We start from the raw sequence: 24696 nt of genomic DNA, 5'->3' as shown, positions 1-24696 counted from the left end.
CTCCATCTAAGCCATAATATTGTGCCTGCTCTTATCCTACACACCATCTCCAAACTCATAATGGTGTCTCCAGAGTAATTGGTTTATACCAGTATTAGAGCCAGTATGACACCTATGTGTATACTTGTATAAGATTTTTTTGTAGTTACTTTTATAAGACTTCTCTTCTTGCATTATATTATTAGCAATTTTTGGCACTTGTCTTATAAGGGAGATCACTTCATGGATAGTGTAGACGTCTGACCACTGCGCTGTACACCTGAAGCTGAAGCTGAATAAATTGTCAACTATAATTTTATATATATATATATATATATATATATATATATATATATATATGTATATATAGTCACAGAATGTGGAATACAGCAGCATAGGGAATAGAGTCAATGGAATTGTAACAGCTATATATGATGTCAAAGGGGTAGTAAATTGGGGGAGGGGCGTTATCATTTTGTGAGGGGTGTAAATGTCTAACTATTACACTGTGTTGTACACCTGAAACTAATAAAAAATTTTAAAATTTGTATTAATTTCATCATCTAGCAAAATGTTTTGCTTTAGCAAAAATTCAATTATATTAGTTGAATATAATTTCGTAATTTTCAAGATAGATGGCACTATAGATAGTAATACATTTACTCTTTCACTTTGCAGATGAGAAAATTAATGTTCAAAAAAGAAATATGATTACCTAGGATTACTTATACAGTTAGTGTTTGATCTGAATCAAAATCTACATGACCTGTCCTACCCATGAGTCTACAACTTACACTATAGATTTCACAACTAGTTTCAATCATTGTTTAGTTAAGCATTTAGTATTTTACCTTATGATCTTTTTCTTTTTCCTCTTTATTTTTGGCCAATTTTTGACCTTTTCTGAATAGTAATGCAACATTAAAACAGTGTTTAAATAAATAGAATGTGAAGATTCTATCTACAAGCAGTAATATCAATGAAAAATTGCTCAAAATTCAATTTTGTTTATAAGCAACATGGTTTTTTATTATAATTATTTCTCTTCAGAACAGTCTAAATCTTATTATTGTTTCTAGTCTCTAAACTTTCCTATTAATTGAAAAAAACTGAGGAGAATTATGTTGGGTTTTTTTGTTTTTGTTTTTGCTATTGTTGTTTTGTAGAACTTCTGGTTGTTTGCATTTATATTTAATTATCCTGAGCTATTTAAATGAATTTGGGAAAAGTCATAAGAGATTAAACAGGTCTCTTTTGCAATGTAGAACAATAATAAATGCAAAAACACCATTAGGGCAATAAGCAGTATAGAATTAAATTCAATAGCTGGTGATGAAAAACTGATAAACCACTCTATCTGCTTTATTACAAAACAAAAACAAACAAACAAACTTATGTGTCTTTATGTTTTGAGATGAAAAAGATAGTTAAAAATAAATGACAAACAATAGAACCAACTAAGGATTCTTTGGCACAGGCCCTTCTGAAAATGGAGACAAATGGGAAGAAAAAGGCATCCACTGAGGGAATATTTTTCAAAAATGCAAGATGCTTGACTGAAGAAACTTTTTCTTGCCTTGTTTAATGAGAAGAAGAAAAACAATGAGAAGAAGACAAAAAACAAAAACAAAAACAAAACAACCAACCAAAAAAAAAACACATGTCCTTCCAGGAGAAACAATAGCAAATCCTTTGATGATCTCAAGATACTTAAAGACAGTAGTTAGTATTGACATCAGGGATTGTAGAAAATAAAATAATTGCCTGATGCCATTTCTGCTTTCATGCATTTATTATTTTAAAGGAGAGATTATTGATGGAAGCCTGAGGAAGGGGTAGGAGAAAAGATAGTAAATTTAATTGCGCTTAATTGTGCTCAATCTTCTATGTGCAAAAATCTTCATATTAAAAAAATATATACATCTTTTATGTTTAATTCAACCCTATAATAACCTTTTTAAATGGTTATTAATTTCCTTGTTTTGCAGTTGAGAAATCAGATCCTCAATGGGTTGAGGTAACATTCCCAAGTTCATACAACTAATAAGTGTTAAAGGAATTCTGACTTGATGCATACAGTTCAATACAGCTCTTTCCATTATATTGCATTTCCTTATTGAAATGTTCAGAAATTAATTCACAATATTGAGAAATTTCCATTTACTTCTTGAGTTGAGTTGCATAAATCATCTCATTTCACTGTGATGTAAACACTGAGAGTGTCATTTTCTCCAACTTATAAAAAGAGAAAGAGAGGTCAGCAGACATTAAATCTGTGTTTCCCAAACACTGATTCATATCTACTGTGTTTCTCCAAAAATAAGACCAGGTCTTATATTTTTTGCTACAAAAGACGCATTAGGGCTTATGTTCAGGGGATGTCATCTGAAAAATCATTCAAGGGCTTATTTTCCGGTTAGGTCTTATTTTCTGGGAAACATGGTAAATGACGCTTGTGTCAAAATTTTCTATATTCCCTAGATGCAGAAAATGATGTAGAAAACTGAGAAATATGATACTGAAGTTATTTTTCAATAAAATCCTTTCTCACCTGATGTTTGGAAAGTTCAGATGACATTTCCTCTCCATTTGTGAAACATTGGTAAAACGATACAGTTAGTATTATGTGTACTTATTTTTTTAATATGAAATTTCAAAGTTAGCAATTACAATATTATCCTTGTTTAATTTTACTGTATTCATTAATGTAAAATATTTAAAAGAAATACAAAGTTTTTTAAATCGATATAGGAGTAAAATTTTAAAGTCACGTTTCATTTGACATTTTATAGAAAAACATTAGACCTCTAAAACACTGATAAAACAATAAAAAATATTATAAATTTTATAATAAAACAATTCTATGGATTTCATTTTTTTTTTCAAATGAAATTTATATTCTCATTTAGGAAATTAAGAATTTACTTTCCTTTTCAATATTTCTTAATGTCAACTTTAAAGCTGCAAGACTTAATAGACTTCAATTCTTTTACCTCCACTACCTCTTTTAAAAATTGCCTGTGATTAGAACCCTCCATGACACACATTAAATTAAATGTCTTGGATTTCCAGCCAAGATGACAGAGTACTTAAACAGTGTGCTTGCCTCCACTCATAATCACATCAAAATTGCAGCTAAACTATAGAATAGTTCTCAATGAGAAATGCCTGACCTTTAGCTTAATAGAGGTCCTATAGCTTCAGAAATGCAGAAAAAGCCACCTTGATACTGGTAGGAGGGGCGAAGATGCAGAATGGGCTCGTCCCTTACCAACATGTGCCAGTTAAAAACCAGAAGGGATAGCTCTGCACCACCCCCACTGGAGTAGTGAGAGGTCACAGTTCCACACCAGGCTACCCAGCCCAGTGTTGCAGTGCAGGGAGAAAAGTCTCTAAAACTTCTGCCTATGAAAACCAGCGGAGATTGTGTCTTGAGAGCAGTTACAGACTCATGTGCTCCTCTTGAAGGGCCTGAGCACAGACTTACTGGCTGGCAGACTTACTCTCTCTGAGCTCCAGCACTGGGGCAGCGGCTTGAAAAGTGCCAGGGACATAAGGGAAAGAAGTGAATTGTCTGGCTTCATGTGAGTGCTAGAAGGGCAGTTTTCTCCCAGATGAAGATGGTGAAGTCATTATTTCTTTGTTGAGCCCTATCTGAGTCTCCATCAACTGTGCTAAAACCACCGGTTGACCCTCTTTCCCTGAGATCCAATGCTCCACCCAACTTTCGGGCCCACCCAATCCGCTTCTTTTGGCTTTTCCCTATAAACAACCTGCCTTGGTTCATGCTGTGGAGTTACCTAAAATCCCTCAAGGGTTCAAAAAATCCAAACAAGCCGCATCTGGCTTCAGCATGTCCACTACCTCTACCTGAGCAGTCCCAAGCCCAGAACTAGTGACAGCTGTCCTCAGTTCCTAGATTGACCTCATGAGGTACCTCCAAGCACAGCATGGGAGGCAGCCATCTGCAAATTGCTTTGTGGTTAATTCCAGGTGGCTCAGTGCAGGTCACAGGCTGCAGTTGAATTTGTCCTGTGGTGGTGCTCTTCCCAGATGGCCCCAGGGTTGGCATGCCAAGTGGCCAGCTTTGGACAAAGCCAGAGCATCATGCAGCTACGTCCGCGCATGACACATCCAAAGAGCACACTGGGCAGGCACCAGAGCCCTGATAAAGCGAAACCTACTCTGTAGAGTCAGCCCCTATACAACAGCTCCTCCACTGTAGTCACAGCTCGTCCTCACAATCAATCAGCCTGAGGGTGAATTCCTCCCACTGACATGCAAATAGTAACCAAGGCTCAGCTACCACAGGAGGGCACACAACCCACACAAGGGATACAACCTGGAGTACCTGGCACAGGTGACAAGGAAGATTATGCCACTGAGCCCCTCAGCATACCTACTACATAAGGCCACTCAACTAATACTGGGAGACATAGCAGCCCTACCTAATACATAGAAACTAACACAGGGAGGCAGCCAAAATGGGGAAACAAAGAAACATGTCCCAAATTAAAAAAAAGTACAAAGTTCAAGAAAAAAAGAACTAAACAAAATGGAGAGAAGCAATCTACCAGACACAGAGTTCAAAATATGTATTGTGTTATAAGGATGCTCAGTGATCCCAGGGAGAACTTCTACAAAGAGATAGGAAACATAAAAATGGAGATAGAAAACATAAAAAAGAACCAGTCATAAGTCAAGAATACAATAACTGAAATTAAGAATACATTAGAAGGAGTCAACAGTAGATCAGAGGAACTAGAGGATCAATTTGGTGATTTGGAAAATAAGGTAGCAGAAAACACCCAATAAGGACAGAAAAAAAAAATCCATAAAAATGACGATAGTTTAAGAGGCCTCTGGGATAACATCAATTGTAACAACATTCACGTCATTGAGATACCAGGAGGAGGAGAGAACAAGGAATCAAAGATTCAATAAGACCTGATGGACCATAATGAGGATATATATACATATATATATATATATATATATATATATATATATATATATATATACACAAAAGACGCATTAGAGCTGATGGTCCGGCTAGGTCTTGTTTTTGGGGAAACGTGATATATATATATATATATATATATATATATATATATATATATATATATATATGTTCATAGTTATATTCACAGGTGTGAATTAAAACATAGGGAATATAGTCAATGGAATTGTAACAGCTATATTCGATGTCAGAAGCATAGCAGATTGGGGGGGGGTTATGACTTTGTGATGGGTGTAAATGTCTATTACATTATTCTGTACACCTGAAACTAAAAAAATTTAAAAAAAGATAAGGTGGCTGAATGGATAAGAAAATAAGACCCTTACCTATGCTGTCTAAAAGTGACTCACTTCAGATTGAAAAACACAGACTGAAAAGTAAAGGGATCAGAAAAAGATATTTCATGAAAATGGAAAAAAAAAAAAAAAAAGCTGGGGTAGCAATACTTACACCAGACAAACAGACTTTAAAACAAAGGCTATAACAACACACAAAGAAGTACCCAGTAATCTCACTTCTGGGTATTTATCTGAAGAAACCTAAAATGCTATTTAGAGGGGACATGTGCGTCCATATATTCATTGCAGGATTATTTAAAATGTGGAAGCAGCCTGGGTGTCAATCGATGGATGAATGGATAAAGAGGAGATGGTACATATATACAATGGAATATTACTCAGCTAGAGATGGAATGGGCTCTTGCCATCTGTGGTGGCATCGATGAACCTGGAGTCTATTGTGCTGACTGGCTATTGTGCTGTATCTGTCAGACAGAGAAAGACAGATACAATGTAATTTCACTTATATGTGGAATCTGAAGAATGAAATAAACAAACAAACAAAACAGAAACAAACTCATAGATACAGAGAACATTTTGATGTTTGCCAGTCAAAAGGGGTTTGAGATGGGTGAAAAAGGGGAAGGGATTAAGAAGTACAAATTGGTTATTACACAGTAGTCATAGAGATGTAGGGTATAGCATAAGGAATACAGTCAATAATATTGTGAAAATTGTATTGATGTATGGTATCAGATGGGTACTAGAGTTATCGGGGTGATTGATAGATAGGAGGGGGTTGGGGGGCAGGGTGAATAAGGTGAAGGCATTAAGAAGTACAAATTGGTAGTTACAAAATAGTCATGGGGATATAAAGTAAAATGTATAGTCAATAATATGGTAATAATTATGTACAGTGCCAGGTGGACTAGTCAGCAAGATTACTTCTTAAATTATATAAATGTCTAACTATGCTGTACTATGCTGTACACCCAAAATTAATATAAAAGATTGAATGTCAAGTATAATTTAAAAGATTAAAAAGTGGGAAAAGGTGAAGGGGAATAAGAGGTTTAAATTTCCAGGTACAAAACAAATAAGTCATGGGGATGTAGTATACAGCATAGGGAATATAGTCAATAATATTGCGATAGCATGCAGTGTCGGATGGTTGCTGGACCTACGGTGATCACTTCCTTAGGTATATAAATGTTAAATAACTATCATGTATACCTGAAACTAATATAATACTGTATGTTAGCTAATTTTAATGGAAATTTTAAAAAATGTTAGAGGGCCTTCTAGAAGAAGGAAGAGAAGGAGAATAAAAAATATGAATAATAAAATGGCAATAACTACATGTCTATCAACAATTACTTTAAATGTAAATGGATTAAATGTTCCACTCAAAAGACAGTGTGGCTGAATGGATAAGAAAACATGAGCCTTACATACGTATTCTGCTTCTAAGAGACTCACTTCAGATCAAAAGGCACACACAGTGAAAAAGGGGAAGGAATTAAGAAGTTCAAATTGGTAGTTATAAAATAGTCGTGGGGATGCAGGGTGTAACATGAGGAATGTAGTTAATATACTGTAATAACTATGCATGGTGTCAGATGGGTACTACATTTATTGGAGCAGTTGCTTCGTAAGTTATATAAATGTCTAATTAATATGCTATACACCTGAAACTAATATAATATTGTATGTTAACTGTATTTAAAAAAAATTTTTTTTTAAATGTCTATGAATGCGTTAAATGAGAGAGGGTCTCTGTGGAGCTGAACAATTCATGAAAGGTTTGGCTCTCACAAAATCCATCAAAATCTTAAAATTAAACCTTCTAAACTCATTGTACAACTATACTTGCCTGTCAAATTGTCCTTTTATTTCACTCCTTCTCCTAAGCCTATATAACAAAAAAGGACATAACTTTTAAAACACAAATCAAATCATGAGAACTACTCTTTCTAAAACTCTCTAGTGATTTCCCACTTACTTGATGAAATATCCTCATTATGGTCCATCAGGTCTTACTGACTCTCTCTTGCCCTCATCTTCTGCTACTCTACCTATGGCTCACTGGGCTCCAGTCACACTGGCCTCCGTGCTGTGCTGGAAACTCCCAAACAGCTCTTGCTTTAGGACATTTACTCTCTTTTTCTTCCATGGCTTCTATTCCATCAATATCAATATCAATATCACTCCTTTTCAAGCTCTATTCAAATATTACCTTATTTGAGATGTGTGAATTATCCTATGTAAAATACCATCTCCACTCTACCACCCCAATTCTATCACTTGTTATCTCCATGTTTTTATGTATCTTCATAATACTTATTATTACTCGATGTTACATTGTATACTGATTTGTTGATTTATGGTCTGTCCAAAATATAATCTCCTTCACAGCAAGAAGCCTTTGTCAAAGGCTGTACTTCCAGAGTATGGCACCAAGTAAGGGCTCATTAAATAATGATGGAGTAAATGAATGAAAAGCTCACTTTCTCACTGGCCCCATTGCTTCTTTGTCATGCACCATAGTGAAAAATCATTCTAAAATTAGCCCAATAAATTTTCAGTCAAAACTCTAGCTCTGCCCCTTGCAGGCTAATTAGCCTTGTGAACTAAGGCAAGTCCCTCATTCTTCATGAAATTAATTACACTTGCTTGTAAACTAAGGAAATCCACACCTATCCTCTTTACTTCATAGGATTGCTAGGAGGATGAAATGAGATAACAAACATAAAAATGCATTATAAACTTCTAAGTACAGTTCTAAAACGATTAAATTTAAAAAAGAGAGTGACTGATGATATTATAGGTACAGCAATAGTGTGTATATAATCTAGTCTAGTTTTAGATTTAATTTAATATCTTGTTAATAAAAATACATGGAATGATGTACTGAAAATTTTCTTAGGAGTACAGCTTTTTATATATCAGTTTAATTGGCAGTACATTTTTTTCTGTTATCATCAATGCTCTACTTTTACATGTTTGGTATTCCTAGATTTTACTTTGTGTGTATGTGCATGTGTGCATGTACACGTATGTGCACCAATTCTTTAAATAAATAAAAAATGGTTACCCATATCCACTATAGTAAAATTTAGTTTATTTTTTAATTACAGTTAACATACAATATTATATTAATTTCAGGTGTATAACATACTGATTAGACATTTATATAACTTACAAAGCAATTGCTCCAATAAATGTAGTACCCAACTGACACCATACATAGTTATTACAATATATTGACTACATATATCTCATATTACCTCTGTCATCAACACTTTTTCACACATTTTTCCTTTACATAAGCCCTATATTGTTACCCAAATTTTCTTACTCCACGGAAAAAGCAATGGATTACAATTTCCCTACAAAGGAGGTATTTATTACCCAGGGTTTTTTCAGCTAGTATTGAATCAAATTTACTATTTTCCTCTCTCCTAGCCTACTCATGCATAGCAAACAGCATGCCAGACTGTGTCACCATGTCTTCAAACTGGCAACTTAATGGGCTTTATGTTCTCTTCTTGCCTGAATGTATAATAACATTGAAGGTAGTAACTGACAACTTAAAGAAATAATAATCATTCTAAAAATCATCTCATCTTCTATGCAGGATGCCTGTGATGAGATCTCCATAGCAACAGCCCCTTTTAGAATCTACTAGTCTCATTGTCTTTTGCTATATGCTCACAAATCTTAATGAACTGTGATTTTATTTTCCCTGAAAAATAAAAACTTTGGAATTTGACATTGTACTTTAGTATTGTAGAAACCTGGGGCTATCTGTTGGGGTGGGAATAAGGACTTAGAGCTATGATCATGAAAAAACAGATCTAAGGGATGGTAAAGTATAATTTTCAAAAAGAAAAAAATCATTAATCCATACAAATATAAATTGTACACATATCAAAGATTTTATTCAACTCATTAATTAAGAAACAAACAAACAGACAGTAATATATTATGAACAGTTGAAAGAGCATTTGGGAAGCTAAGTGTGTATAAAAATTTTAACAAAGAAATATCAGATTAAAAGTGTTGGTTTATATAGAAAGCTAATTAATGTCCATTGGGGCCATAAACCACAACCTCTGAGGCTACCTTATCCAACAGAAATAAATTATTTACCTCTCTACTTGACAAAAATCTTCAAGTTAATGTCTGTCCCTAAATAATTATAAAATAGACCAGTCAATATAAAATCGATCAAAGTAGTAAGCCCAGAATCACACTGAAAAAATACACCCAGTAATCTGTTTCCCTGATTCCAACTTTCAGATAATTTTCCTGATGGGAGAAAATAAGCTTAAGAAGCAAAAAAAAAAAAAAAAAAAAAAAAAAGTGTGTCTTCCTCTAATTCAGAGGGCATTGTGAAATAACGATTAGGCCAAAATCGAAGGCTGTGAAAAAAGGATCCATACAATGACAATTTGAGATGAGCTAGTTGTTGGGGCATCTTTAAAGAACTTGAAAATGGGCAATTTCTTGAATATAATACAGTGTTTGCTTCAGGCCCTTCTGTGACTACAGGAAAGTTTAACAGTCCAACTGAGTTGAAATTCATTGAAAACTTTTGCTTTGTATCCCTTAAGAAAAAGCCAAATTCCACAAGTGATTCTCATTTCATCCCCAGAAACTACTCTCTGAGGGGAAATTTATATGGGAAATTCTGAGTTGAATCACTGACTTCAATCTTTAATAAGGGGATGGAGAACTGAAGAGAATAAAAAGAAAAATCAGATCATGTCATCCTTTGTTCTTACTTCCAGAAGCTACCAATCAGTTAAGGTCCAAAGTCCTCCAGGAGGCTAACATCAGGCCTTGCATGATCAGGGCTATTTCTCTTATCTCATCTGATGCTATTCACTGCTCCCATTGCTTTTCAGTTGCAGGGCACAGGCTTTTATTAGGTTGGTGCCAAAGTAATCGCAGTTTTTGCAATTATTTTTATTATTTTAAACCACAATTACTTTTGTACCATCCTAACAGAATATACTACTACTATTCCCAAGAATTGTTACTATCATACAGTTTTGATATGTGCCAGACATATTTTTTTATGGTAAAAATATATGAGATCTACCCTCTTAACAAAATTTCAAGCATATAGTACACATTGTTAACCATAAGCACAATGTTGTGCGATGCGTCTCTAGAACGTTTTCATCTTGCATGACTGAACTCTATAGCCCTTGAACAGCCCCCAATTCTCACTTTCTCCCACCCCTGTCAACCACCATTTTAATTCCTGCTCCTATGGGTTTGACTACTTTAGATTAGCCATCTGAGTGTAATCATGCAATATTGGTGCTTTTGTGACTGCCCTGTTTCATCTAGCATAATGACTTCAAGATTCATCCATGTTATAACATTACTGTGGCTTTGTAACATATTTTGAAATCATGAAGATTGATGCTTCCAACTTCCTTGTTAAAATTGCTTTGGCTATTTGAGGTGTTTTGTGGTTTCATAGAAATTTTATAAAAATTGCAATGAATCTGTAGATTACTTTGGGTAACATGGACATTTTAACAATATTAATTCTTTCAATCCATGGATATGAGATGTCTTTCCAATCCAAGCTCCTAACTACAAGGTTATACTTTATTGAAAAACAAAACAGTTTAAAGGTATCTTGATTTTGAGTACTGTGGTATAACATTAAGTCAAAATTAAAACTTTAATTAAAAATCAGCTTCAGTGAATCAGTTTAATTCATATCCATCTTACTCATTACTTTTGAATATATTATTCATATTACTATTTATTTTTTCTCAAAAATTGACATTTTTTGAGAAAAAATAAATAGTGTTAATGTCATCTACATATTAATCATAATACATATTGAACATATCTGGAAGAGACATTTGTCCCTATCATCCTAGAAACCCACAAATACCCGAGCTCCACAAATGAGAATTTAGTCAAATATACTTTCAGTGATCCAGAGAAATTTCTGTCTTTGAACTGAAGTGGCATTTAAATATGAACTGAATTTTTAATTTAAATATGAAATTTCTTTCTATGAACTGAAGTGACATTTAAATATATATTTAAATAGTATGGAGAGAATACATATCAATACTAATTATTAATAATATTAATCTCAACCAGTACAATATTGGGTCTCATATTAATTTTTGCTCCAAAAGTCGCATTAGAGCTGATGGTCTGGCTAGGTCTTATTTTGGGGGAAACAGGATCATCTCAATACATGCAGAAAAAGCATTTGACAAAATTCAACATCTTTTCATGTTAAAACTTTCAACAAATTAGATAATAGAAGAAATGTTCCTCAATGTAAGAGAAGCTATATCTGACACACCTACAGCTAATATCGTACTCAATGTTGAAAATTTAAATGCTTTTTCTCCAAGATCAGGAATAAAACAAAGGTGCCTACTCTTGCCAATTTTATTCACCTTAGTACTGAAAGTCCTAGCCAGAGCAATTAGACAAGAAATATAAATGAAATGGATCAGATTCAGAAAGGAAGAAACAAAACTACTTCTATTTATAGACAGCATGATACTGTACATAAAAAACCCTGAAGACTTCACCACAAAACTGCCAGAACAATTCTGAAAAGTTGCAGGATACAAAATCAATACACAAAAATCTGTTGAATATTTATTAACAATTGACTATTAGAAAGATAAATTTTAAAAATCCCATTTTCAGTAGTTTCAAAAAGAATAAAATACTTAGGAAGAAATTTAACCAAGGAGATAAACAATCTGTTCATCTTGAAGCTATAAGACATTGGTGAAGCAAATTGAAGAAGATATAAATAAATGGAAAGATATGCCACATTCATTAGTTGGAATAATTAATATTATTAAATGTCCATACAACCCAAAGTTTCAATGTGATTCCTTTCAAAATTTCAATGGCGTTCTCCGCAGAAATTGAAAAAAATCTAAAATTTGTATGGAACCACAAAAACTCCCAAACTGCCACGCAATCTTGAGGAAGAAGAACAAATCTGGAGGCATCACACTTCCTGATTTCAAATTACATACAAACCTATAGAAATCAAGACAGTGTCATGTTGCTATAAAACAGACACATAGACCAACGGGTTTAGAGTTTCAGGTTAGCAAGATCAAAACAGTTCTGCAGATGGATGGTAACATTAGTTATAAAATATAAATATACTTAATACCACTGAACTGTACAAATGGTTAAGTAAGGTTTAGACTGTGTGTATTTTACCACAATAAAAAATATAAAAATAAAAAATGCTCAGAAATAATCCCATGCATTTACTGTCAATTAATCTTCAACAAGGGAGTCAAGAACACAAAATAGGGAAAGGATTATCTCTTCAAGAAATGGTGTTGGTAAAAGTATATATCCACATGCAAAAGAATACAATTAAACCCATATCTAACATCATACACACAAACAACTCAAAATGGGTTAAAAACTTAGATATCTAACTTCTAGAGTAAAACATACCAGAAAAACTCCTTGACATTTGTCTTAGAAAGATATTTTGGATCTGACACCAAAAACACAGACAACAAAAACAAAAACTAAAACAGTGGGATTATATCAAACTAAAAAGCTTTTGCACCACAAAGGAAACAATCGACAGAATGAAAAGGTAATTCACAGAATGGGAGAAAATATTTGCAAGTGTTATATATCATAAGGGGTTACTATCACAAAAATATAAGGAACTTCTCTTCAAACATATACACACATACACAAATAATAAAAAAAAAAAAAAAAAAAAAAAAAAAAAAAAAAAAAATTGGGCAAAGGATCTGAAAAGATATTTCTCCAAAGACGTACAAATGACCAACATGTACATGAAAAGTTGCTCACCCTCACTACTCATGAGGTTGAGATATCACCTCAATGAAACTCATCACAATGTGAGATCACCTCATTCCTGTTTGGAGGACCATTATTAGGAAAAAAAAAACAAACCCACCTATCTCGGCGGATCCCTACAGGGGTAAACAGAGCCACTGAAACACACAGGCCCTGAATCTGTTGCAGAAAGAGCTTTGGAACTTCAGAAGCTCTCCACATCCCCCAACGGAGGCGGTGACCTGAGACCCAGGAAACATGCTCACAGAGGAGAAGCCCACCTTCTAGGGAATCCCCCCATTGTGTGAGAAGCCAGGACACTGCAGAGAACATATAACACCACAGCGTGAGAGAGAATAAAAGGCTGCAGTCAGAAAAAAAAAAAATAAATAAATAAAGCATTCTACCAACACCTACTGGAAATCAAAAAAAAAAAAAAAAAAGACTTCTTTTTATCAACCTGTTGCAGAACCCACTCCTGTGGATGCCTAGGAAAATAAATAATAATGCACTAATTGCCATGAATAACCAAGGTAACAAGGCAGCTCAGAAAGAAACTGAAAATTCTCCAGAAAATGAACTTAAAGACAGGGAAATATGGGACTTACATGACAGAGAATTCAAGATTACAGTTCTTAAACAACTCAACGAGATTCAAGAAAACACAGACAGGCAGTCTAATGACCTCAGAAACACAATCAAAGAACAAAATGGACATTTTACCAAACAGACTAAAATTTTTAAAAAGAGCCAAATAGAATTTCTGGAAATTAAGCACTCAATAAAAGAAACAAAGAGTGAAACAGCCAGCTTAGGTAATAGAGCTGACCGTATGGAGGAAAGAATCAGTGACACCGAAGATAGAAATCTGAAAATGATAAAGATGGAAAAAGAGAGAGACTTGAAACTTAAAAAAAAATGAAAGAACTCTACAAGAACTTTCTGACTCCATCAGAAAGAGCAACATAAGAATAATGGGCATACTAGAAGAAGAAAGGGAGAAGGAAACAGAGAGTATATTCAAACAATTAATTGATGAGAACTTCCCAAACTTTTGGAAAGAACTGGATCCTCGAATCCAAGAAGCAAATAGAATACCTAATTACCTCATCCCCAAAAGTCCTTCTCCAAGGCACAATGTATTGAAGCTGTCAAAAATTAATGACAAAGAAAGAATCCTTAAGGCAGCCAGGGAAAAGAAGATGGTAACCTACAAAGGAAAGCCCATTAGGTTATCATCAGATTTTTCAGCAGAAACTCTACAACCCAGGAGGGAGAGGAATCAAATATTCAAACTATTGAAAGAGAGAAATTATGAGACAAGAATAATATATCTAGCAAAGATATCCTTTAGATATGAAGGAGGAATAAAGACCTCTCCAGACATACAGAAGCTGAGGGAATTTTCTAACACACGACCTGCACTACAAGAAATACCGAAGGAGGCTATTTGACCAGGATAAATAAGGATAATTTGTGACAACAAAAACATAAAAAATGGGAGAGTAAAGGTCTGAACCGGCATTAGGGAATGGAGAAAATAAGCATACTGAAGAAAATGGAATACTCTAAATATGAAACTTTCTTTTCCATAAACTTAATGGTTACCACTCAAAAAAAAAAAATAAAAAAAATCCAGAACTGAAATATATAACGTAATAAAAGAAGAACTAGAGGGAAAAATCATAGAATAACACCATACTGAAATAATGCACAGCAATAAAAAGACAAAGAAACAATGGAAACAGTCCTACCAGAAAAGACAGAATGATAGGAAATCCTCATATCAATAATCACCCTAAATGTAAATGGACTGAACTCACCAATAAAAAGGCACAGAGTAGCAGATTGGATAAAAAAGAACTAAACCCCACCATGTGTTGCCTCCAAGAGACATATCTCAGCTACAAGGACAAATATAGACTCAAAGTGAAAGGGTGGAAATTGGCACTCCAAGCAAATGGTATCCAAAGAAAATCAGGTGTAGTCATACTAATATCAGATGAAACAGATTTCAAGATAAAAAGGTAACAAGAGACAAAGATGGACATTTCATAATTATAAAGTGGATTATACAACAATAAGACATAACAATCAATAATATTTATGCCGCCAATCAGGGAGCAACGAAATATACCAAGCAACTACTAAGAGAACTAAAGGGAGAAATTGACCAAAACACAATTACAGTAGGGGACCTAAGTACATTATCGACAGCTATGGATAGGTCATCCAAACAGACAGTAAATAAAGAAATATCAGCCCTAAATCACACACACACACACACACACACACACACACACACTCACACACTCTCTCTCTCACACACACACACACACACACACACAAAAGAAAAAGTAAAAGAAAAAATAGCAAAACATAAATGTTGAGGAGCATATGGAGACAAAGGAACCTTAGTACACTGTTGGTGGGAATGTAGTTTGGTAGAGCCATTGTGGAAAATAGTATAGAAGTTCCTTTAAAAAATTAAAAATAGAGCTACTATATGATCTAGCAATCCCACGTCTAGGTATTTTTCCAAAGAAATTGAAATCAGGATTTCAAAGAGATACTTGCACTGTCATGTTCATTTCAGCACTAGTCACAATTGCTAAGATATGGAAACAACCTAAGTATTTATCAACAGATAAATGGATAAAGAAAATGTGGCATATACATACAACGAAATATTATTCAGCCTTTAAAAAGAAGAAAATCCTGCCATTTGTGACAACATAGATGAACCTGGAGGATGTTATACTAAGTGAAATAAGGCAAACACAAAAAGACAAATACTGTATGATCTCACTTACAAGTGGACTCTAAAATAGTCAAACTAATAAAAACAGATTACAGATGGTGACTGCCAAGGGTTCGGGGGAGGAGGAAATAGGGAGGTGATGCTTAAAGCATACAAAGTTTCAGTTATGCAAGATGAGTAAGTTATGGAGATGAACTACACAGCATAATGCCTATGGCTGACAATACTGTATTATATAAAATTTATAAGATGATAGATCTTATGCTTAGATTTTTTACTGCACACATAATAACAACATTAATAATAATGGGGTTAAGAGAAAACTTTGAGAGGTGATCGACATGTATTTGGTCTTGACGGCAGTCATGGCTTCATTGGTATATATTTATCCTCAAACTCATTGGGTTGTATATATTAAATATGCAATAACTCTTTATTGTAAACCACACTCAAAGTAATCTAAAAACAAAGGTAAAAATATTTTTAAAAAATAAAGCAAAAAATCCCATAAAATTAAATTATCTTATTAACAGTTTCCAGTTGTATACCACACATACTCAGTACCTGCTAAGACATTATGGTCTGTTATAAGCTTGGTAGAGATATGGGTATTGATTTGAACAAGTAATACTCTTGTTAGATATAGAGAAAACATTTCATTTAGTGTTTCATATATGAATGTGTTGTTAAGTGAGTGAAACAAATCACTTTCAGGGTCTTCAGGAGATATAGTCCCTGCCAATGGAAAGGACTGTCAAAATGTCTTTGAAAAATAAAAGAGCTGATGGTAAAACTATTCTATGTCTATCATGTCTTTAAATCACCTTGGTATAAAAATGTGGATCAATGTCATCATTAGGACAAGGAACATACAAACATCTTTATTAAGAATAAACATTGAATAAATTTGCTATTATGGATAAATTTCAAGGAATATGTCTGCCATGTATAATTTTTTCTTTCTACCCTCTTTATGTTTACCCGTGTATTTATTTTCCTTTTTTCTCTCTCTGTCCATTCTTTATCTATTCTTTAGTCTTTCATATAATGTGAGGCACTGTACTAGACAAATTAAATAATGAGTCAGTACATGCAGGTCAAACAATGAATGCAGTTCAGTGAATGCAGGTTAAAAAGATTAAGGTCGAATAATTTTAGTATATTTCAATCAGCTGAGAAGTGACTCTGGAAAATAATAAGTCTGTGTTCTAGTTGGGGAGACTGATGTGTTTTTTAGAATGCTCCATAGTCTCAAGTGCTTGTGTTCAATGTCACTTTTTCTTCATAGAATACTATTCATCTCTGAGTCATTCATTAATCAAGTATAACTTCCTCCTGGAGGCCTTCTCTGGCCATTAATCTATGTTAAGCTTCCCTACCATAGACTCCTGTTTTAATGTATTTACTTATTATTAATAACATATCTTGATTTTGATTTACTCCTAAATCCCGTGGGAGGGAAAATATTTTCAGTGACCTCTATCTTACCTAGGTCTACATTGTCACTAGTGTCCCAGAGCAGATTATCTTCCTGCATTTGGAGCTCTTTGAGATACAACTCCTTTTTAACCAAATCAGAAGAATCCCTTCAATTGAGATAAGAAAATTATTGCCTTCTCTTCTTATGTGTAATCATGTTATCCAAATATATCAACCATATTTATATTGTATTAAAGTGATCTGTAAAATACTTGTGCAAACTTTTGAAATCCTGAGGTATGATTTATAAAAAGACATAAATATTTGGTTTTCCTCGAATTTCTAGCAGAGCTTCTATAAACCTTGGACTCTCCTAAGTGATTAGAGAAATAAATGTGTCTTGTATTATGTTAATGAGTTGATCTGTAGATCACCTAATGATGTGAGTGGCTCAGGGGGACCAACCTGGTGATGGAAAATTGGAACTTTCAGTCCCACCCTTTGTGCTTCCAGGGAGGGAAGATGGAGGGGACAGGAAATGCAGGTTAAGTTCATATTCAAGAGCCAATAATTCAAACCATCACAGTTATGCAATGAAGCCTGCATTGAAACTTCAAAAAGACGAGGTTCAGAGAGCTTCCAGGTTGGTTAACAAGTGAAGGTGATCAGAGAAGGACGTGCCTGAAGAGGGCCTGGCAGCTCCACCCACTTCCCCCATACTTTGCCTTATGCATCTCTTCCATCTGGCTGTTCCTAAGTTATATCCTTTTATAACACAGTAATCTAATAAGTAAAATGTTTTCTTTGAGTTCTGTGAGCTGCTCTAGCAAATTAATCAGACCCAAGGAGGAGGTCATGGGAATCTCTAATCTATAGTTGGTTGGTCAGAAGCAAGGGTGATAACTTTGGCTTTTGACTGGTCTCTGAAGTGGGGGTGGGGGCAGTCTTGTAGGACTCAACCCTTAAACCAGCGGATTGTGATGTCACTTTGAGTAGATAGTGTCAAATTAAGTTGAATTCTTGGACATGGTGCTGGTGTTGGAGAATTGTGGGTGTTGTGTGAGAATCCTGCCCCCTCCCCCACACACACACATTAGAAATTGGGTCCAGGAATTCAAAAGATGGGGGTAAAACCACTAGAAATAGATGCAAGGTGTGATCAAACAATATGGTAAATATTTAAATTAAAAAAAAATTACAGTAAAAGATACATTGCCATTAATCCCCCTCAAAATTCTCCTCACTTCAAACACACCAACATCCTATCATTCTTGCCACTTTCTGAAGCAGTTCTGGAAGTCCTCTTTCGTGAGTATCTTTAGTTGAGCTGTCATAGCTGCCTCAATGTCCTGAATCATTTTGACTTTGGGGAAGAGCCAGAAGTCACATGGTGCCAGATCCAGTGAATAAGGTGGATGAGGACACACCATGTTTTATTTGACAGAAATTGCCCTATACCAGAAGCGATGTGTGACACAGAGCATTGTCATGATGGAGGATGATTTATGGCACACTTTAAAACACACTTTCTCTCTACCGCAGCTCACACCCGAATGACTACACCAAACAAGTTGAAACTTGTCACACACTGTAATTAACATTCGACACACCACATCCCGTATTGAAGACCTCTGCCTTTCCATTGGATAGCACTCAGAAGCAGCATTCACCATATCTTTTGATCACAACGGAAAGGCTCCATCTCACATATCACTTCTGGTACGGTAATTTCTGTCAAATAAAAACATTACAATGTGTCTTCATCCACCTTATTCACCAGATCTGACACCGTGTGACTTCTGGCTCTTCCCCAAAGTCAAAATGACCAAGAAAGGTAAATGTTTTGAATCAATTCACGACATCAAGAAAGCCAGAACAACACAACTAAAGACATTCATGAAGGAGGACTTCCAAAACTGCTTCAGAAAGTGGCAAGAATGACGGGATAAGTGTGTTTGAAGTAAGGGGGGATATTTTGAGGGAAATTAATGGCAATATGTCTTTTACTGTCATAAATTATTTTTTTATTTAAACATTCCCTGTCAGTTTTGATCACACCTCATATGATTGTGGAATGTCAGAAGGGAGCAGGGGAAGAGAGGAAATGGAATTTTTTATCCAAACCATACACTATAGAAGAATGATATCGTTTGAGGCACCTCCAAAATCCTGGGGTATTTTCTGGGTTTTTGTAGAGAGATCCTTCCATATCTGGTAGTCTTGTGTTGTCAGTGTGTGGGGTACCTGATATGAGCCTTTCCCTCATGTAATTATTCCTTCAGTACACTTTTTGAGCAACTCTCCTATATCCTATTCCTGTGTTAAGCTCCAAACACCATTATAGCACCCACTATGAAGCAAGGAGTTAGATGCTGCTGCTAAAGGAAGCGGTGTTTTAGTATTAATTTTACCCTTTTTGTGTGTAATTGTACATAAAGTGATGAGCTGAATCCCATGGTTTTATTTTTTCCCCCATAAACACAGCAAGATTTAAGATATGAAGTTGTTACGTTACAGGAGTAATAGCTTGGTCTTTTTGCCAATGCAGTAAATAATTACAGATCACCAAACATGAAGGTACAGAGTAAGGAAAGTATATTAGAATATGTTCTGAGGAAAGAACGGGCCAAGTCAAGAGAGACAAATGGCACTAAAGGGTTTTGAGTTTGAATTTTATATGGTTGGCTCTGGGCCAACTCTGCATATGACTTATAGACTTGGGTCATTTGATTGATATGTGTAGGTTATATAACCCATTCCTTTCTGTGCATGCCCTTACCCATAATGCACACAGAAAAACCCATGGATGGTGCAGAATGCTAATTTATTTTAACTATATTATAATGAGTCTAAGGTTAAACCAAGAGTAAGCTTCAACATTCTGCATGGGTGTCAAAAACCACGTAATTCTAGATGGATTTTATTTCCCTCTTTTCTGGTATATCTAACCACAAAATTAGTCCCCGGTGGGGGTTGGACCTGGGTGGTCCCCGGGCAGTGGACCTTGGTGGTGCGAAGTACCAGTTACATTACCACCCACCCCTCCTTTCGCTCATGCCTACCTTCCGCCTAACAGTTACACAGTTTACATTTTGTTTTTAGCAACTTGCTCTTCAGATTCAATCTGTAACAAATTCAAAATCCTGACATCATTTCTCTCTGCTTTTCCTCAGCTTTCAATGTGCTTTATTTCTTAGCTCATCCCTCAGGCTGCCTACTATCCCATCAGCTTACAAGGGATCTCAGTGCAGTTTCCTCAAATCTCCTGTTCTCTGAAAAACGTCTTTCAAGTGTAGTCTTTGCAGGATCTCTGATAGGGCTCTGAGACTTTGATGTTCAGTCTCCATGATGGGGAGGAGAGGTAATTAATGATCTGCAGTCCCTTCAGGCTATTTACAGTTGCCTTATTCCTTCTTGGTGAAACCAATTGGAAGATTTTAAGAATGACAGAACATATTGGCCTTGACAGAGCCAGGGTTACCGGTTTCTGGGATCTTTGGAAAAATATTATTATAAATGATCAGAGCTAGTCATTAATCCTTATCAGATGCTTTACACTTTAATGAACACAATGAACACTTTCCTCCCTTACTGTCAGACCTGTTAATTCTAGAGAAACATCTTTTTATCTTCATATTTATAGATCTATATTTGCATAGATATCCCTATCCCTACCTCCATTCCTATTAATCTACCTAAGTGGTAATATTTATGGGTAGATTAATATATATAATTTTGTTTGTTTGTTTTTTAAACACATGAACTATATAAGGGCGATTTATATATAATAGCCATATGAATTATCTCACATGGATGCCTTATTGCAATGGCAGTCAAGGACATACACCAGGCTTTGCTGGTCATAAACTGCAGGGTCTTACCAAGTATCTTCTCCACTCTTGGCCTTGGCTTCTGGGTCAGCCAAATAGAGAAGTGGACTAAATGATCATTAAGATCCATTCCAATTCTAATCATAAATCAGTGCATTAAGGAGATTGTAGTAGCTCAATAATCTTGTTCCTCAAATACGTAAGAAGAAGGATCTTCTACTTCTAAGTAGGAACATTTCTAAGAGGAAGAAAAAAGGTCCACAAGGCTGAAGCAACTCTAGTGTCTACAATTCTATTTTCTATGGTTCCATCAATTTTGGATTCATTTTCATTTTTCAAGAGTAGACTAACCACATCTTTTTTTAGTGAACTTTAACTAAGGCTGTTATTTAAATGAAGTTTGTGTTCTGAAACTTTACCAATAGTACACGCTAAAACTATACCCTCTGAAGAAAATTTAAATCTAGATGGAAATGGACAAAGGCTAAAGGAAAAAATATTAGTAGTGAGACAGCATGTGTTGAGGAGCAACTTCAGTGATTGGTGTAATAGTCAAGCACCCATCAGAAAACAAAGAGTATGCTCATAAGACTACTTACAGAGTGTAAGCAAAGGTAAGGGTTAAAGTTAGGCACTCACCCCGTGTGCACTCAAGTGTGAAGAGAACAATAGTAAGCATCATGAAGATACCATTACCACATCTAGACCTAAAATTAAAGAGGCACAAACAAGGTTACTGCAGCCAGGAGAGAAATGATGGAAGATAAGCCATCCTACAGAAGCCGGTACCTTAGAACACAGCCACTATCAGAACCATTGTAAAACACGAAGGGAATGGCAGAGACAGGGCATGGAATCATCATTTTGATCTTTCTGTCCCTCCACTTTCTGATATCCTGCCAGTCCCTTCTATTGGCTCCCTGTATCCAGAGGATGATACAGCCCAGATAATGCAGGTTATAAAGGTCAGAGCAAGTCAGAGAGGATAAGAAAGAAACAAACAAAATATGCAGTGTAATCAGAGAATAATTAGCACATCCAATGTTGTTTTTTTTTTTTTTTTTTTTTTGACATTCACATTCATTCATGTCCTTTACTTGAAAGAAGAAACTCTCATTCCTCCCTTCACACCACACCACCAAACAGGGAAGCACAAAGTCCCATGAACCACCACAGCCATGGTAGGATGATGACAATGCAGTGGTACTTTCGGCTGGAATTGAAACTGTAAAGTGAGGTGCCAAGGATTTAAGAGCAAAGTACTACAATAAAAACAACAACAACAAAAGCAAGGCTGCTATAATTCTCCTCTAGAAGGATATTAGATAATCGTAGCCAACTTTTTTTCTATCACTCATTTCTTTTTACCCCTACCTCTTCGAACACTTCAGCAGGTCGACCTCATTATTCTTCTGTGAGAACTATTTCTCACAGAAACAACTTCATCAATTGAAGTGAATGAATCACTTCAATCATTCATTTCATTTTTAGTGAATTAATCTCTATCTTCATTATTTTTCAGTGAGAACTAGAGTATCATATAGGAACAGATATACTATAATATAACCAGCAAATCTTATGCATTCTCACATGGGTCTTGGTCCCATTTTGAGTGGCAAACCCATACCAATATAGTAGCCCCTTCAGTGTTTATTGGGTCAGCTACATGAGGGGCTAAAACGGTTTCAATTCCAACCCCTATTCAACAGAGATTCTATTCAAAGCTTAGGGTTTCTTCCCTCAACTTCATATTATTCCTATGTCTTTAATGTAAAATAGCTATACCTACTCTGCTAGGGATTTATTTTCTAGCTCTTCTATTCTATAACAATAGAGTTCCACCTTTTATAATTATTCCCAATATTAACTTAAGATTGGATCTTAGACTCTTGATAGTATGAAGACATTATCTGAGCTTATAATACTAACAACTTATTGAGCATAATTTTATAAATTAGAGAGTGTTTGGTCCATAGTAGACAGTAATATCATTAGTATATGCTGGATGAATGAGTGGTGTGTGTGTGTGTGTGTGTGTGTGTGTATGTGTGTGTATCATGTGATCTTAAGCTACACAGAAAACTGTATATTCTATAACGCATGTGCCAGGAACATTTTTTTTCATTCGGTTACAATTATGTTTCATTGATTATATTATTTCCTTGAAAATGCTATATTATAATATTGATATATTTTTGTTTATAAACAAAACTGAAATGCAACACTGCAAATAAATTCTCATGGATTTAACATTTACAAATGGCAGAAGGGTGTGACCTGAAGGTAGTACATCTTATTTTAAATTTTATTTTTCTTTTAAAACAGTACAAAGTTATCTATCTGCAGCAGTGTTGTTTGTTATTTCTCTAACTGCTTCACATAATAAAACTTTATAATTTAGAGGAGACTTTAAAGATATTTTAATTCTACTTGCAAAATGATTTGGAAATTTAGGAAGAGAACTTGAGGCTAATGGACTTGAGTATCATGTCAGATTGAGGGTCTTTAATCACTATAATTCCACACAAAGGCGCCTGAAAGTGTCTGAGAGTAGAGGTTTAATAGTTGAAGGATGCTCTATAAAAATGCTAAAGCTATAAATGGCAATTCATATTCAAACCAACAAAGAAGCAGGCAAGGATTTAAAACTGTAGTTTAAAACCTGTATTTAGGGCAACTTGCTAAGAATTATATATAGTTAAATTAAATTATATAAAGTTATTTCATTTTTTTGGAATAATTTTATATAACCAGTTCTTGTGAAGATTGCAATTGAGAAAATAATTATCAGCGTGAACTTATTTGGTTCAGTTTTAAATGGAAGTTTTAAAAACTAATATTATTTGGGAGAAAAGGACAATATATAAAATAATTCCATCCTGCATTCAATAGGCTGTTAAAGGGTAACCTGTGGTTTGAAACATTATCTAGGCTATGTGGGATAATCTAAGGTAATCACACTGAAGACAGCACATTCAAACAGAAGGATGATAATTTACTTTTTTCAAGTGAGCTGTATTTCTTCATTTATTTTCCTCCTGGCTATCAGCAGTGCAGCTCTCACAGAGTAACTACAGGACCTCAGTGGCAGAAACATCCAGAAGGTAAATGTGGATAAATTACCAAGTCACAAATGATAAATGAAAATCAACACATGCTTAAACCAAGTGATTGATTTATCGCTGATTTCAGACTAACTTCATCAAAACATATTCTACTCTACCCAGCCAAGCAGGAGAACAAAGTGTATTCAGTCACATAGTGTATTCCATGCCCTTTTTGTATGCAGTGCTGAAGAGTAAAAAAGACACAATGTCAGCATGCTTGTAGTAATAATAGTGATAATGGTTAATTTGTACTGAATGTTTTCTATGTCTCACTCACTAGTTGAGCATTTATAACAACCCTAACAAGAAAATCCTTTTTCATTTTTTTTTATTTTTTATCACTATTAACATGTAAGGGAAAAGAGGTTTAGAGAAGTTAAAAGATCTCCTAAGGTTATTTGTATATTTGTGTACTGAATGAGCCTTTTCTTTCAATTGGAATCATATATATGTTTCC

The sequence above is a fragment of the Rhinolophus sinicus genome, chromosome 14, assembly GCF_057876585.1.
Source record: "Rhinolophus sinicus isolate RSI-liver-muscle chromosome 14, RSI-T2T, whole genome shotgun sequence".
NCBI classification, from domain to species: domain Eukaryota; kingdom Metazoa; phylum Chordata; class Mammalia; order Chiroptera; family Rhinolophidae; genus Rhinolophus; species Rhinolophus sinicus.
Note: the sequence above shows the minus strand (reverse complement) of the source record.